The sequence below is a fragment of the Orycteropus afer genome, unplaced genomic scaffold (genome assembly GCF_000298275.1).
Source record: "Orycteropus afer afer isolate SDZICR_OR568_19922 unplaced genomic scaffold, OryAfe1.0 scaffold00031, whole genome shotgun sequence".
Lineage (NCBI taxonomy): Eukaryota > Metazoa > Chordata > Mammalia > Tubulidentata > Orycteropodidae > Orycteropus > Orycteropus afer.
Window position 1 is genome coordinate 3937947 of NW_006921618.1, and position 17739 is coordinate 3955685.

At 42.6% G+C, this 17739-nt stretch overlaps 1 protein-coding gene across 1 annotated transcript in view; it reads right to left on the minus strand.

Annotated features, from left to right (window-relative positions):
- Positions 1-17739, minus strand: part of CAPZB (capping actin protein of muscle Z-line subunit beta) — a 225331-nt gene that overhangs the window by 118661 nt on the left and 88931 nt on the right. The window lies entirely within an intron of this gene.

The following is a 17739-nucleotide window of genomic DNA, read 5'->3' on the forward strand; positions in this document are numbered from 1 at the left end:
TCTCTCTCTCTCTCTCTATAAATATATATATACACTTTGCTGGTTTTTGTGTTTCTCTAGAGAACCCAATCCAACACAAACCTACCAGACACTTCATGGGAGAGAGATGTGGCACTCTGCTTGTGTAAAGATCTACTGCACTGGAAACCCTATGGGGTAGTCCAACAGAGTCACTATGAGTTGGAATCAACTTGAAGGTAATGGATTTGGAGCTATCATCCTAAACCCTGCGGAGTCTAAATAGGAAGTGGAGGAAACACGGATGACCTACAGCCATATGCAACAACATGTATGATCCTAGAAAAAGAGGTGACAGAGATGGGGGAAGGGAGAGCCCCAAGGGACTACATGGGATGCTGTTATTTCATAAAACTCAAAAACAAGCGATACTGAACTCTCTATTACCACACGTGTGTGTTTTAAACTATCATAAAGGTTTGTCATCCCCGTACCCTCAAGATAAGAGAATGATAAATACAAAATTCAGAAGACTGAAAAGAGTATTTATGAGAGAAAAGGCCACCAGGGATAGGCAAAAGTTGATAGCCATAGGTCTTACATGGAATGGTGGATTCAAACGTATTCATTATATACCCTCATAATACTTTAAGCATATATATGTATTAATAAATTCCTTGTGATTTTCAGATTTTTAAATACATACATACATATATATGTCTGTGTATATATATATACATGTATGTGTATGTATATACATATATATACATACACATACATACATATATATACATATATATATACACACACATATATATATAGGAGTTCTGGTAGCATAGTGCCTAAGGCACTTGACTGCTAACCAGAAGGCTGGCGGATCAAACCCACCAGCCACTCCTCGGAAGGAAGGTTGGGCAATCTACTTCCGTAGTGATACCATCTCAGGAACCCAAGGAGGGGTCCGACTCGACGGCACATTAACAACAACAACAAATATATATGCATATATAAAATAACAAAAAACATATAAACAAAGACAGGACCTGGGATTCAGGGGTCTAAGACTCAATGTCTGCCCTGTCACTAGCTATATATGCAACTTGGGCTGTTTATCCATTCAGCCTTGTGGCCTGAGATTTGGAGGAAACCTTACACATCTTCTTCAGGAATATGTGACGGCACACAACAACAACACATGGTTTGTGTGTGTCCTTTTAACACAAAGTGTTTGTAATTTTAAGGACATGCAGTAACTCACACTGTTAATAGTCTTACAAGCAGAAATCCTGCTTGGCCTGCTCTAGCGATTGATTGGGTAAGACAGATCTGCACTTAATAGCATCTGTCTATACATAAACAGCTAACCAAAGCTCAAGGCCTTTAAAGTTTGTTCTTGAGCTCATCAAGACCTTCACTTGTTTACATTACCAAGAGGCTCAGCAGATACTTACTTCACAGGCAGCACAAAGGTAAACTTTACTGGAGCCCCGGCTGATTTATCACAAATTTGTGGAATCTAACTTCACCATGGTCTGTCTCGGATTATCTGTGACCCCACAAGCAACTTTGTTTAAAAAGGGGATGTTTTCTGCCATGTGGCTCAGGGACAATTTGTGCTGGGGGCTATTTGAGGAAAGATTCATAGGTTGCCCTGCCAACAACTCATCTTTAGGTCACTCTGGAAAACTGCACATTTTGGATTAATAAAGAGAAAAGTGTTTCTTCCACTGCCTGCATGCCCTCTGGTTCCATCCTCTGGGAGGGAAACAGTGATGACAACCGCACACAGAGGGCGAGGTCTCGCCAAACATAAACACAGGCATTCCCTTTGGTTGACTTCTCATACACAAGGGAAAACCCAATACCCTGTATTCAGTGAATCAAAGCCACAGTGAGAAGTCCATTTGGCAGATTCAGATGCCTTCAACCTTATAGGATGTACTGTACATCATCATAGCTGGACTAATGTTATTTTGATCACCATGAAAACATAATCTTATTTTAAGTCTCCTTTAAAAACTTCTCAAGCAGTTAAAAAAAAAAACCAAAAACCAAAGTTAGTGCCATTGAGTCTTTTCTGACTCTAGCGACCCCCACTGGGTTTCCTAGGCTGTAAATCTTTATGGAAGTAGATCACCCCATCTTCCTTCTGCAGAGCAGCTGGTGTGGGCTTGAACCATTGACCTTCTGGTTAGCAGCCAAATGCCTCATCTACTATTCAGATCTGGATGGACCGTTCAATGTCATCTCAATCCCGACCCCTCATTATACAGATGATTTATAACGTTCAGAGAAAGTTTAGCAAGGTCACACCATCAGTGGCAAAAAGCAGCACTTGAACCCTTATCTTCATGTTGAGAGGTTTTCTTCTATACACCAAAGCTATCTTCCCACTTGATTTATTCATTAACAAGTATGGCATTGAGGACACAGGGCCAAACTAGTTCAGTATGGTCCGTGCCTTCAAGGAGCTTATGAACTAAAGGAGAGGACAGCAGAGTAAACAATAGGAAAGACAATGATACTATCTTTATTCTATACTTAGTTTGGCCAATATCCCAGTTATTCTACTTATTGCATTATTTATTGACAACTTGGGAGTTCCTCCCAGTGACTTTTCCAGAAAACCAAAGTACCAACATTTTTAAATCCTAAAATATGGCAATTTCTCTAAAATGTATTACATAGCCACAGAGGACAACACAATGAACCGTTAAGCCATTTCTCACTGGCCAATGAGACCCTTACAAGCATCCACTTCTCGAAAAGAACCCTGTGTCTGCTTTTCTAGTGTTTCTGCCTTTCCTGTCAGGATGTCAGCTACACTTCCTCATCTAATAGGCTGTATCTAATCCAATATGGGCTGAGAAAGCAATAATAATTCCTACTCTACTACTTAACCTGTAAAGAGGAACCAAGCAAATCACCACTCAATCTCTTGCAGCCTCAATTTTCTTACAGACGTGGGCCTAGTAATAATCTCCACCTTGCAAGGCCACTGAGAATGAGATACAGTGCCTGGCCCACAAGGGCACCCCCACACTCCATTCTACAAATGGTAGAAGCTCTCCAATACAGTAAAGCACATCTCTTATCTGCTGGGCCATAACACTGTTTGGGTGCATAAGGGCTCCCTCCCCCTCATTTTCCCCTCACTTGAGGCAGGTTTTCCATTTAGGCTGCCAGAAGTCTCTAGATAGGTGGGTGGAGTGTAATTTCAGTTTCCAAGTCATTAAACACCAACAAAAGAGGGCAAAGTTCCACAGCAATCACCCCACAAACCCCCCACCCCCCATGTACGCTGGAGTGCATAGGGCTGATGGCTTCCCTAAATCAAAAAGAGAGGAAGGGATAATGCCTTTTGGGCAGAAGACTTTTTTGTTCTTTAGTTAACCCCTTGGTCAGTTTTCTTTCTGAAGCCCTGTAATCCATTTCTCCAGTCTAGCATACCACCAAGAAACAGTTTCACCATTTAACCTTTTATTTGTTGGTGCTTCCAAATCCATCTAAGGCCCTCAAAATCTGACAAATGGGACAGCCCTAGGAGGGTCCCCTAACTCCCCTGACTCCCTAATAAGAACTTCCATGTACCTCTCGCTGGTATATTTATTCCAGAGCAAAACTTAGCAACCTACATATAGGCTCTGTGTCAAATGCTACAACAACCAGCAGCAGATTTTTCCCTTACACATCTTCAGGAAGCGGAAGATCTGAAATGAGTCACACTCAGGAGTTGGAGCTATACCATTGCTGTAGTTTGGGGTTAAAAAAAAAAAAAGTTTTGGAGAACAATGTCAATATTTACAACCCAAGAAGCTCTCACTGCAGAATGTTATAGAACAGGTTTCTTTGTAGAGATCAAGGTTTTTGGTCAACTTTGTGGAATGGCAGAAATTCTAAATAATGAATTAGAAATCTGGGAGCCTGGAAGGATGACTGTTAGAACACTGTAGTTGGCAAAGCCAAAGTCCCTGCTCAGCAAGACAAGTGAGCCCAAGTTAATCTGCGTCTTCTAATTCCCCAATAAGGCAGATGCCTTTTTCTTCCTGCATCATCCATCTCAATGCGCCCTAACACAGTTGGCCGGCTCCCCAGCCCCTGAATACCTCAGAGATGTTTGCCAATCCCTGTGCTAGGCACTTACACTTGGTTCATATTAAGTACTCAGTCTAAAGGCAACTGTTGCTTGTTTTTAATGACTCTGATATATGCAGAGCAGAGGGGGTGATTTTATGCAAGGAAATACCCCAGGTCAGATGACATTTGACAACTCCACTGCTTCGACTGCGCTCTGCCAGATTTCTCGTGCTCGGTTCCTGGTTCTGCTAGGAGCCAGCTGAGTGAACTGGAGCATTTTATCTTGGGTGTGCCTCCCTCTACTTCTCCAGCTTTTAAAACAAAGAATCAGAAATGGTAAACTAAAAGGGTCCTCAAAACCGACCTAATCAGACTCTTCCTTAAAAAATGAAAACAAGGGAGCCTTGGTGGCTCAGCAGTTAAGCACCCAGCTGCTAACAGAAAAGGTGGTGGTCCGAACCCACTCAGCCTCGCTCCATGGGAGAAAGTGCTTCCATAAAGATGAGAGCCTAGAAACTCATGGAGGCAGTTCTACTCTGTCACACGGGGGCACTGTAAGTCGAAATCAACTCGATGAAACCTAACAGCCACCACCAACAACACCACCACCACCACCACCACCAATTCTGACTCATGGTGACCCCTTACGTGTCAGAGTAGAACTGTGTTCCCCACGGTTTCAATGGCGGATTTTTTTCAGAAGCAGATCATCAGGCCTTTCTTCCAAGGCATTTCTGGGTGGACTCAAATCTCCAAACTTCTGGTTAGCATGTAAGCACATAACCATTTGCACCACCCAGGAAGACCTTAACACAACTAAATAGCAGCTGAAACAGAACCAGAAATAAATCTCTTTATTATACAGTCTAGTGCTTTCTATCTGCTTAATAGTTTAGTCATAGGTCCAAATTTAACAATGGAGTAGATATACCAAAAAATACTATTTTAAAGAAAATCTACATTTAAAATAAACAATGGTGGGGTCAGTGAACAGAAGTATACTCTAGACCAAGGACAGATTCAGCTGAGGCTAATCTTGCACAGACACCAGTGATACAAAATACCTGCAGTCCTTACAGGAAGAATAGAAGACAGACATAGAGTAATCCCTCACAGACACCTAGACAGTATGGAAGAGAGATCCAATAGATCTACCGCCTCAGGACCACAGTACTGGGGATGCCAGACTCAACTGGTACAACAATATACATAAAAGCATTGCTCTACATCCTACATTGGTGAGTAGTGACTGGGGTCTTAAAAGCTTTCAAGCAGCCATCTAAGATCCAGCTAACGGTCTTCTAGCACCAGAAGCAAAGAAGAACACACAAAAAACACAAAGGCATTTGGAAGCAATCAGCCATAGGACACAATGGCCCCTGAGACCAGAAGAACCTGATGGTGCCTGGCTACCAATGCCAACCACTCAGGAAAGGATCAAATCTGGAGATCCTGGATAGAGTGGGAGGGAAAACATGAAACAAAATCCAAAAACTCAACAATGACCAGAATTACTGGTCAGAGGAAATCTGGTGAGACCCTCAATACTATGGCCCTAGAATACATTCTGTGCCTGGAATAAAACTCACCCCCAGGGGCAGGCTCTCAGCCCAATAGTTAACAAGATGTACACAAAGACCACTCAACCCAGGATGACACACTCACAAACTCTATGGTAATACATCCCTTAGAGCAAGAGACCATGGGACACGAGAGGATCAACATCCAAACTGAGGAAATGCAGTACAAACAGGAGTGCATAAATATGAGGGGCTCAGGGGGAGGGTTACAGAGTAGGGAGGGGAGGAGACTGGTTTAGGGTTGGACATGGCGAATAGGGAATGAAAGTAAATGTATGCGTTACATTGAAAGTAAAACAAGCACTTAAAATAATAAACAATGGCATTGTTAAGAATATTTGTATATCATCCAGGTAATTATTATTTTCCAAATTAATCATTCTTTTTTGATTAAGAAACCAAGTATCCAAAATGCAAACCAATTGCAAAAAAAGAAAGAGAAGCCAACTAACATCTGCTTAGGGCTTGTCCCACAGCAGGCACTGCCTGTGAGGGTTGCAGAAGAGCCTCACAACAATCCAGGAGGTGAATGCTATCACCCAGCTGCAGAGATAAGTAAACTGAGGCTCAGAAAGGTTAAGTGACTTGACCCTGCCCCAGAGCACTGAATGACAGAGAAGGATGCAACACAGGTCTGCACCCAGGCAAGTCCATACTCTTAAAAATTTTAAGCAACTCCAACAAACTAAAATGAAATTAACTTTGAATGACTCTTAGGGATCATCACGCAAGATCACCAAATCCGAAAGAAGCAGTGAGTCTCTTCTCCTATAGGCTGGGCAAATTATGGACAATTCTATCGACCATAAAATTCTAGAATTTCTTGTCACTCTGCATTACAGACTCCATTCTTACAAGTACTGTCACTGACAGGTGGATTTCTCTAAACACTAAGGCCATTTTCAGGCAGTTTCTCTCGTTGGTTTCCTAGACCCCTTCAGAAAAGCTACAAGGCGCCATTACCTATTGTCTGATCATTCGTGTTTCACGAATGTTTACAACTTCTGCCTCTGCGTGATCCTGGCTGGTTTCATGTAATCCCTCCATATTGTCAGCTGGCAGTTAGACATATAATTAGGGGCAATCCTAAAACACCTCCAATGAATGCCATACATGCTGCCATTTCTACCTCAGTGACACAAGAAATTTAAGAAGTTATTTACAAAAGTCTGAGGGGATTAAAGAAGAGTGTCCTTGTATTCCAAATAAGAGATTAAAAAAAAAAGTTTGGAAAAATGTCCACATGTTCATTGACGAAGGCTAAGAAAAATAAACTCCTTTTTTCATAGCAGAAGAAGCCAATTCACATAAACCTTCTCACAAACAGATTTATACGATGGTCTGGATGAAATCTAGTATTTGGACAGAGGTTACTCCAATAAAACATTGCACCTGGCTTCCAAAGGTGTGGGAGAGACCTCGGATCCAACTTGCAAACAGAGCAAACGGGCAAGTCTTGATGAGAAAACAGCAAGATTTAAAGGATTTGGACAAACTAAAGGCGCCATCAATCCAAATATTTCATCTAGAAGGGGGCAGCAGTGCCTTTGACTTATGTCCAAAGGAAGGCCTGAAGAAAAATAGAACACAATGTTTATGTATATGCATGAAGCAAAGTACTTGCCCCACTTCTTTTCTAGGTTCCTGGGTTATTTCAGATGTCTGTGTATGAGTAAATATGAATGATTCCACCCAATCTCTGGTTGTCTCTATCTGCTTGCCCTATCCAGCTCAAAAGAAATTCTTTATTACGGTACTGCATCATATACTGTCAACCACAGGCTGAGTACAACAGAATCCTACAATAACAATCATCCCTCGGTACCCACAGCTATATCATCAGTAAAAACACAATGCAATATTTTACCAACTTATGATACATATGCAAATTTAACCCTAGACTTGTCACAATGCTTTTCCAGTTCACACCAAGACCCATTGGGCAAGGAGATGCCTAAAAACGAGGTCCTCTGGCTTCCACTTCTAACACCTAAGACCACCTTGCATGTCTGTGGTGGCAAAAGGACCTTGGAAATATTACAGACACAAGTTTAAATCCTGCATCTGCTGCTTCCTAGCAGTGGAGCTCTAGCTAAATTCTTTACCTCTATGAGACACCCTCAAATTCCCTAATCTGTTAAACGGAAATTATAATAACATAATATCTATTATGTTAAATTAATATCTATTTTGCAACAGGGTGTTTGAGGACAGTATCAGACAGAACATGCATAGAAACTCACACAGTTCCTGGAACACAGTTAAGTGCTAAATAAAAATCATATATTATGACCATTCTCTTACACGGAATTTAGTTCTAGAGGGTCCAAGATTCTAATGTACTTTTCCATACTTTTCCATACTGAATAAAATAAACAAACAAAAAAAATCCCCACTATGTAAGTCAACATTACCTGAAGTCTTACAAGTGGGTAGCCGTGGCAAAGAGCCTGAAAATCAAATGAGCCAAGGCTGCTCTTTTTTGGTTCTTTTGGGCTAGATCAGAGTAATCTTTAAGACTGGAAGCACTATTCCTCCATCGTGCCAACCAAAGACACATTTTCACAAGCTCAAAACCTTCTTTCCTTCCACACTCCCCTGAATGCTGTTAGGTCTCAAGAAAATTGGTAGCTGTTTTGCTTAAACCGTAAAGCCCTTCAATGAGCAAAATGAATTAAAGCAAAGGAAGTAACAAGTCCCAATTTCAAAATATCTTTTTGGTAACCAGGAACTAAACCTCAAACACTGAACAGTACTGTTCGTTATCACCATCTCCCACACTACCAAGCTGGCTCTGTCAACGATAGCGTAATAATACAACTGCTAGGAACAACAACTTTCACTGAACATTAACTCCAACCAGAGGCTCTGACTTACGGGCTTAAAACACATGAATAAAAATAATAGTTAACATTTGTTAAGGCACTTACTATGTGTCAGAGATTGTTTTTAGTGCTTTATATGGCAATCTTACCTAATCTTAATAACAATTCTAGATATAGAAACCATAAGTAATTAGTGGTAACCAGGGGCAAGAAGGAAGAACTCTGGTGGCGTAGTGGTTAAGGCATTTGGCTGTTAACCAAACGGTCTGTGGTTTGAACCCACTAGCTACTCTGCAGAAGAAAGAAGAGGCACTCTACTTCCATAAAGGTTCCATAGCCATGGAAACCCAATGGGGGGGGGGGCTAGGAGTCTGAATTGTCTCGATGGCATTGAGTTTGGATTTTGGTTTGGAAGGGCAGGGGGAGGAAAAGTGTGTTTGGGGGTTGCTCAGAATGTACTGAGTGTATGTTAAAAGTGGTAGGATAATTTGGAAAAAGACAGTGAGAATAGTTCCACTTAAAGAATATAATCAAAGTCACTGAAGTGTACATGTAGAAACTGATGAAATATTATGTTTTATGTATATTGCTGTAATAAAAGATAAAAGGGGGAAAAAACCTCAGCTAAATAAGGCTTTGTGTTAGTGATTCAAAAAAAAAAAAAAAAAATCCTAGGGGTACTAGTGTTATTCTCAAAGGTAGAAACTTTGAAAGTGAGGCACAGAAACGGGTAAAGTTACACGTTTAAGTGCCAGTGGAGCTGGGACTCAAAAGCAGGCCCATCTGTCCCCCAAAACCTACATGCCTAACTACTAGTCCGTACTGCCAGGCATCTGCCCTTTTCTTGTCCTGAAAACCACTGATACTTCCTTGTTTTAGAGTCTCCAAAAGAAGAGGAGCTGGTCATTTAGCATCCACTTTTGAACAGCTGAGCCACAACTAAGGGAAAGAGTACAGCATTCAAGTTCTAGAGAGGCAGTCCACGTTCAAATCCTGATTCTACCAGATTCTAGCTGTGTGACCCAGGACAACTTATTAAACTCCTCTGTGCCTTAGGCTTCCCAATCTATAAAATGTGGGTAATAATAGTACCTACATCACACTGTTATTTGAAGAATTAAGTAGAGGTCCTGTATTTTTTTGCATATAATGCACCCACGCATTATCACACACATGCATACAACGTGGATAGCATGCATAGGAAGCTAACAGGGTGAAGAGGCAAACCACATAATGTGCACATCATTTGTGCAAAAATAACCATATATGTAATAATCCATGTATACCACTTAGTACATACCTGGAACATAGTCACTGCTCCATAGATTTTATATGTTAAGTCAACAAAGAAGAGAAAGAAAAAAATGAAAAGGTAAAAGGACATAATCTAAAATTTCAAAATGAAGGCCTCTCTGGCCTTCTGCCAACCTAGAATATGAGCTGGACTTTGTATCTCCTCAGCATAGCACTGACTGTGAGCCCCAGGAAGACTTGTGGCCTGCAGAGTCTGGAGGGACTGTTTGATCAAAGGAGGCTAGACTGGGCTCCATGATTTGGGGTGGGCATATTTCATCATATACATCTACAAAATGGAAACCCAGAGATGGCTTATATGACAATTCTTTACGAATCCAAATGCTTGATTTCTCAGAAAAAGGTTTACCCTTTTCCATCTACCATGGAAAGGGTAGATAAAAAGATTTCTCACACAAATCTATAAACTCACTGATGTCTTTCATTAAAACTGATGGTGGTGTTGTTAGTTGCCATCAAGTCGTCTTCAACTCATAGTGACCCTATGCACAACAGAACGCAACACCACCCAGTCCCACACCAGCGCTGTGATCCCTGCTATACTTAAGCCCATTGCCACAGCCACTATGTCAATCCATCTCATTGTTGACTCTCCACCTTACCAAGCATGACATCTTTCTCCAGGGAATGGTCCCTCTGATAACATGACCGAAGTAGATGAGACAAAGTCTGGCCATTCTTGCTTCCAAGGAGCATTTCGGGTGCACTTCCTCCAGGACAGATTTGTTAGTTCTTTTAGCAGTCCATGGTACTTTCAGCATTCTTCGTCAGTACCACAACTCAAAAGCTTCAATTCTTCTTCAGTCTTCCTTATTCATTGTCCAGCTCTCACATGCACATGAGACGACTGAAAATATCACGGCTTGTGTCAGGTGCACCCTAGTTCTCAAAGCTTTGCTCGTCAGCACTTGAAAGAGGTCCTTTTCAGCTGACTTGACCAGAGCTGTATGTTGTCTGATGTCCTAACTGCTGCTTCCACTGGCATGATCATAGAACCAAGCAATGTGAAGTCTTTGACATCTTCAATCTTTTCTCCATTTATCGTGATGCTGCTTATAGATTCAGTTGTGAGGATTTTTGTTTTCTCTATATTGAGGTGTAATCCACACTGCAGACTGTATTCTTGAATCTTCATCAGGAAGTGCTTCAAGTCATCCTCACTTTCAGCAAGCAAAGTTGTGTCGTCAGCTTACTGCAAGTTGTTAATGAGCCTTCCTCCAATCTTGATGCCACATTCTCCTTCATATAGTCCAGCTTCTCAGAGTATTTGCTCAGCATATAGACTGAATAAGTATGGGGAAAAGATACAACCCTGATGCACTCCCTTCTTGATTTTAAATCATGCAGTGTCCCCTTGTTCTGTTCGAACGACAACCTCCTGGTCTATGTACAGGTTCCTCATGAGTACAATTAAGTGTTCTGGAATTCCCATTCTTCCCACAATTTGCTATGATCCACACAATCAAATGCTTTTGCATAGTCAATAAAACATAAGTAAACATCTTTCTGGTATTCTTTGCTTTGAGCCAAGATCCATCTGACATCCACAATGACATCCTCTTGTTCCACGTCCTCTTCTGAATCCAGCTTGCACCTCTGGAAGTTCTCTGTCAATACACTGCTGCAACCGTTTTTGAATTATCTTTTCAGTAAGATTTTACTTGCATGCATGTGGTGTAGTAAAGTACCAGGTATGGCTCTTCTAGCCATAAGTCTTTGTAAAGTCCGTGGTGGAATTTGCCCTGAGCAACTGAGGTGCTCCTGATTATTAAAGTTATCCACCTGGGTATTTCTGTTGGGAGTGGCACAAAGCAATGTTCTGGGAAGTTCACTCTCTCTCAGGTGGTCAGAATTCTGATGTTATGATTGGTTAGTTTGGCCACTCTGCCAGGCTCAAAAGGAGGCCTCCTAGAGGCAGAACGCTCTCTAAGTGCTGACTGAGAAGGACGTGGTCCTGAGAAAAACATGCCCCTGAGAGACACGTGCTGCTGGGAAAGAGGGGCAAGAGACACACATTGCTGAGAGAGACACCGAGAGACACGCATTGCTGAGAGAGACATGCATTGCTGGGAGAGTGGCTGAGAGATGGTGGGCTAAGAGAGACTGAGCGTTTTTCCTGAACTTCAATTATAGCCTGGTGCTTCCCTAATAAACCCCATAATCTGTGAGTTCTGTGTGGCCACTGCAGTGAATTATTAAACCCAGAAGAAAGGTGGTGAGTGTTGCAGGAGGAATGGTTGGTGTCAAGGTTGGTGAAAGGGCTGGAGGGAGGCAGCATGTCTGTCCTTGCACGAATAGGCCTTGGGCTACTGATGGTGACTCTGTCTTCCTTTTGTGGGGTTGGAGGAGGTCAGAAGATGTGGCCTCCTTGCCTCTTTAGCAATGCAATATTAATGATGCTATAATATTTTAATGGAAACTAATAGTTCTTATTAAAAGCAAATTTTCTGGCAATAAGGGACCTTAAGTTAGTAAGTATAAGAAATGTTACTCTGGCTCAGGCCAAAGGCCCTCACAGCCTGATTCAGAAAGCCAGGTAGGGAGAAATCCAAGGAAAAGGTGCTAACCTAACCACCTACCCAACATTACTGTCAAGGGCCAGGAAATTATTATCTGTTCTGGTTACCTAGTGCCACTCTGACAATAATATACCACAAATGGGATGGCCTTAACAAATAGGAGTTTTATTCTCTCACAGTTCGGAGGCTTTAAGTCCAAGTTCAAAGTGCCAGGCTCTAGGGGCTGGGTGAAAGCCCCTCAACCTTGGGGTCCAGCTTGCCTCCTGCTCCTGGCCCACTGGAGCTAGAGGTGTTTCTTCACTCAGACAGCTGCTGGCTGCTGAGGCTGACAAACCCAAGGTTGACAAGTAAAAAGGCACGGTCCCGATGTTACCAAACCACACGGCAGGCCATTAATTTAAGTCCATTGTAAGTCCCAAGGTCGGTAGAGCATGGCAGGCTGCTGAACAATGACACAGCTACATACAGGGTCCAAGCATGCCATAGGCTAGAGACCATTCCCAAAGCTGCTGCTTATTTATATACGGGAAGCAGACCACAATACCAAAGGCAGACACTCAGCTGCTTGTGGTAGATCCCACCATGTAGCTGATTGGCAGTCTCATCATGGGGAATAACACTACCAGCTGCCCAGCCACTCAACCAGGCCCAGCCAAGTTGACATACAAATTTAACTACCACATTATCCTAATCACTTCCAGTTGCTACACTACTTATGTACAGACAACAATTATAGTCAGAACCACAGAGTATACCAACAAGTCGCAGGAGACACACTTTTCTAAGTATTTCTGAGTGGGATGCTTGCTAAGTTCCAACCGAGGAAATAAATGGTAACATCAATTGCTTCCTACCTCTCTGTCATGTGAATAAATATAGACTGCAAAGTCGGCCAGCCTAAGAAGCTTGTGCACCTTTGCAGTGTCTTAAAGGTCTGATATGAAACAGTATCTCTACAGATGGAAAAGCAATTAGGAATAAAGCACAATGGGCAGCGAAACTCATTCCAGGTACTGTCACAGCAAGACACCCTTCTAATATTCCAAAGCTAGGAATGCATTTTCCTGGTACTCCCACCCACCAGGGGAAAATGAATAAACTGTTTACCAGGGACATCAGCAAAGCAAACCTCAAAACTCACCAGTGGGAGAGCTTCATGACACAAAGAGAAAACATCTTTGCGGTAGTCTGCCAAGTTTTTTATACTTAGCTCATAAGTTCCATGACCAGAACTGATGGGAGGCACTGCAGGAGGGCTGAGAAAAGCCAAGGGGTTGTTTTGCTAGGCTCTTTCCTCTAACATGAAGGTAGAAATCAATTCACATTCCCCTCTAACCTTTGAATCCCAAGAGAACGACAGTGTTTGGATGGCCTACAAATGCTCAGCTTTCCGGCAGTACCCCGGACAGGGAATCCATCCATCCAAGTATTGTTCTTACCTCCCACCACCTCTTACGTCAAGAAAGGGGAACGGGCACATGGTTCCGAGGTCACGCTCCTCACTTAAGGGATCGTGGGAATGCTTACGGAAACACTTGCTACAGCTCTGCCAGCTGGAATCACTGCTTAATAAGAGGCTGGAAAGCTAGGGAGTGTAAGATCAGACATGGGAGGAAGGGGAGAGCAGGGAGGCAGATGTTATATGTTATCATCAAAACAAATAGAAATGGTCAAGTTGTGCACTTTAAATATGTGCAGCTCAGTGTTTCAGTTACACCTCAGCACAGTTGTAGAAAAAGAAAAAGAATAGAAAGTTGGGCCACTCTCCTAACACTTTAAAAATGTACTGCTGCCTAATAGCTTTGGGAAAGCAGGTTTTTAATGAGAAAATTCAATTAGGAAGTAAACTTAAGGAAACCCAGAGCATGCTGAGTGAAACACGGTTTTCCCAAGCATCTTGGCGCCAAGTAGTGCACCAAGGTACTCTGAAAACAACCACTGAAGCACCCCACCATTTGAATTGCTCAAGCTTATCCTGTATGTGGAAATAAAATTCAAACCCAGATTTGTTCTCTTTTCCATTTTTCTTGAGCTGCATCACTAATGAGGCTCAGCATACAGAAGGGGAAAAAAAAAAAAAAAAAAAGACACCAAACCCGTTGCCATTGAGTTGATTCTGACTCACAGCAACCCCCTTTGGGTTTCTGAGGTGGTAAATCTTTACCGAAGTAGACTGCCCAGTCTTCCCTCCGCAGAGTGGCTGGGGGGCGACCTTCTGGTTAACAGTTATATGCCTTAGGCACTATGCCACCAGAGTTCCTTATAGGGAAGAAAGTGGATGTGTAAAACTGCACAAGTTACAAGTTCAGCTCTCATAAGCAATGAGCAGCTGTTCACAGACAGCAGCACTGGTACTGTACCTGTTCACCTCTTGGCGTCTTCTTGGTCACCAGTAAACACTGCCTGCTCTTTCTTTGGTTTCCTTTATAACCAGCACTACGAAGTTGGCTAATATTGGAGACGTTCTCTGACTGGGGGGAAATGGCTTAGCTAATTCTCACAGGAAGATTAAATCCAGACCAAGGGGATAGGGATAGGAATCCGTTTCCAATCAATGATGGAAAACAGATTTAATCGTCAGTCAGGATTCATTCTTGCATGTTGTAAAAATCAGTGCATTCTACCCCAGACCACAAAAGTTCAAAGAGGGATGCAGCATGATGGCAACGTCCTAGGGGAAGAGAAGCATATGGAAAAGAAGTCTGGCTGTCGGCTAGCCCATCTGAGAAAAAGGAAACACATCTCTTGGGAGGTATTCCAACAACTCTCAGACAAGTGGTAAGATAAAGTGCAAAACTGCCCAGATCACATAAGGGTTCTACAGTCACAGGAAAAGTCTTCAAACCATCTGAGACAACTACACTCTCCTTCCTGTAGAGCGCAACCACTCATATTAATTCATTAATATGGGAAAAGATGGTATCAACTAGTAAAGTCTTTGAGTTAAAGGTCTTTTGTTCTTAAGGAATTACAGAATCTCAGTTGTAGCCACCAAACCCCCTTAAAGGTCCTTTTGGGGTCCTTCAGCCTCTAAACAAAAAACAAAACCAACTCACTGTCGTTGAGTTAGATGTGACTCATAGCGAGCCCTCCTTGGGTTTCCGAGGCGTTATAACTACAGAAGTAGACTGCCCAATCTTTCTTCCGAGGAGTGGCTGGTGGGTTCGAACCACCAGCCTTCTGGTTAGAAATGCAGTTAAAAATGCCTTAGGCACACCACCACCAGAGCTCCCACCTGACCATTATTGGAGATGGAAAACCAGGGCTTGGGGCAGCCCATTTCCACACAGCACAGGGTGTTAAATAGTTCTTCTCTCCATCTGCAACTTCTACCTGCTGAGAGTTCTCCTCATCCTATCTTCCAAAGCCCTCCCAAAGATGTGGAAGTTCTCGACCATGCAACAGTCCTTCAAATATCTGAAGCAAATTTTCAGGTCCTCCCTCACAGAGCAGTTCCACTCCTGGATGAACCCTTCCAGGTCAGCCTGTGTCTTGCATGTGACACGATGCTACTCACCATCAGGGTGTCCCCTGGGTTTAACTCCACTGACTCACTGTGCTTACTATGACTTACTATGCACCATTCACTTTTGCTTGCTGGCTCGTTTGCTTTTTCAGGGAATCAAGGTCCTATCAAGAAGTACTTCTGCCTTTTCCTGCTGCCATCACATCGTTTGTCCAGGCACAGAGAAAGTGAAGACAGGGCCAAAGAAGAGCCTAGCAGTGGGTGGCAACTGAGTTTTCCCACAGCTGAAGTAAAACATGCACTTAATTCCTGACAAGTCCAATAAACTGTTTCGAAAGTACTCAAGGTACAATCACTCAGGAAACACTTTAATAAGAGATACATTTGTAATGAGTATGTGTTAGAAATAGACCCTGGGAGGAATGATGTAAAAGCAATTTGTGCTCTTGCATAGATTAAGCATTTCTCCTGAAATCCAGCCCTCATAGCTCAAGTCAACCTTTCCTTGCAGTGAAAAGGCAAATTTCAGCTCAGCCTATGGCCAGCTGTTCTGAATGCAAACCACTGGATCTGAAGTAAGAAGTGACCATGTTTCTAGGACATGTAGTTTGTGCACCAACGAACAACAGAAAGAAAAACCTGCAGATGTCCAAGCTAAGGTCCCCCGAGGCTGAATGACTCAGAATTAGTGTCTGGATAGACATTACTGCATTCAATTCTTCTAATGTATTTTAGCCCATTCTTAATAAGATTATTACTTTAAAAATTGTGTTTCAAAGAATGTTTAGTGAAATTAGAAAATGCGCTCAATAATAAACAGGGTTGGAATTCTAACAGAGTGAATTCTACTTAGCTTTGGTTGTACCTCAGCTAGAGCTGGGGTCTATCCCTTCTCTACAGAGTTCAGAGTGTGGGGACATGTGACAACACTTGGTGGGCTGAGCATAGCAAGAGTCATTGTGTTTGAGGATTTCTTGGAAGAAAAGTAAACATGTGTGGTGGGGCTGTATTTAAGAGCACTATTTTCACCTGAGATCCAGCTATGCTGTCTAGCCTAGCCTAAGGGTGAAGAGAGCTGCAAAGCAGAAGCTGAAGGCCATGGTGGCCCAGTCAGAGCCCTGTGGTAACTAACTCTACACCAACTACACTAAAGGCAGTCTTTATTATTTGCACTCATTCTATTAGTTTACATAAAGGATAAACATGTACATATCTAGCGTTAGTTTGATTTCAAAGGGTGGGGTACTGCAGCACATTCACTGAGCATCTACCATGTTTAAAGACACACCACCACCAAGGGTGCCAATGCGTACATGCACCACTATCCTACAACACACTCCCAGTGTGACTCCGATCAATACATTCTGAACTCTAAAGAAAGGGAACCACTTCAGACCCTCCCCAGGCTCCTAAGAGTGGGGACGCTGGTGGAAGGGCAGCTTAATGGTAGGCTCCAGAGCAACAGCAGAAGAAAATGGCAGCACTGAGCTGCTCAGGAGCACACAAGAGGTGTATCCACAGAAAAACAACACAAAAAGGAGCGCTGGTGGCAGAGTGCCTAAGGCACTTGACTGCTAACCAGAGGCTGGTGGTTCAAACCCACCAGCCATTCCTTGGAAGGAAGGTTGGGCAATTTACTTCCACAGCGATACCGCCTCAGAAACCCAAAGAAGGGTCACTATGAGTCGGATCATGGGCCCTGCCAAATTATCCTCGTGGGAACATGCAAACACTAAAACCAGGGTGAGGGGCTTTATTTTCTTTAAACCTCTTCTGTGATTTCCAATTATAGCACACGTACGTTACTTTTTTAATCATGAAAAAGGTTAAAGAATTTTTTTTTCCTTTTTTTTTTTTAAATTGTAATTTGGATGCAAATTTACAGAGCAAATTCACTTTCCATACAACAGTTCACATATACTTTGTCTCATGTCATTGACCACAGTTTACCACAATGCAACAGCTCCCCTCCCACTTCCTCCCCATAGTTACCTCTTCCC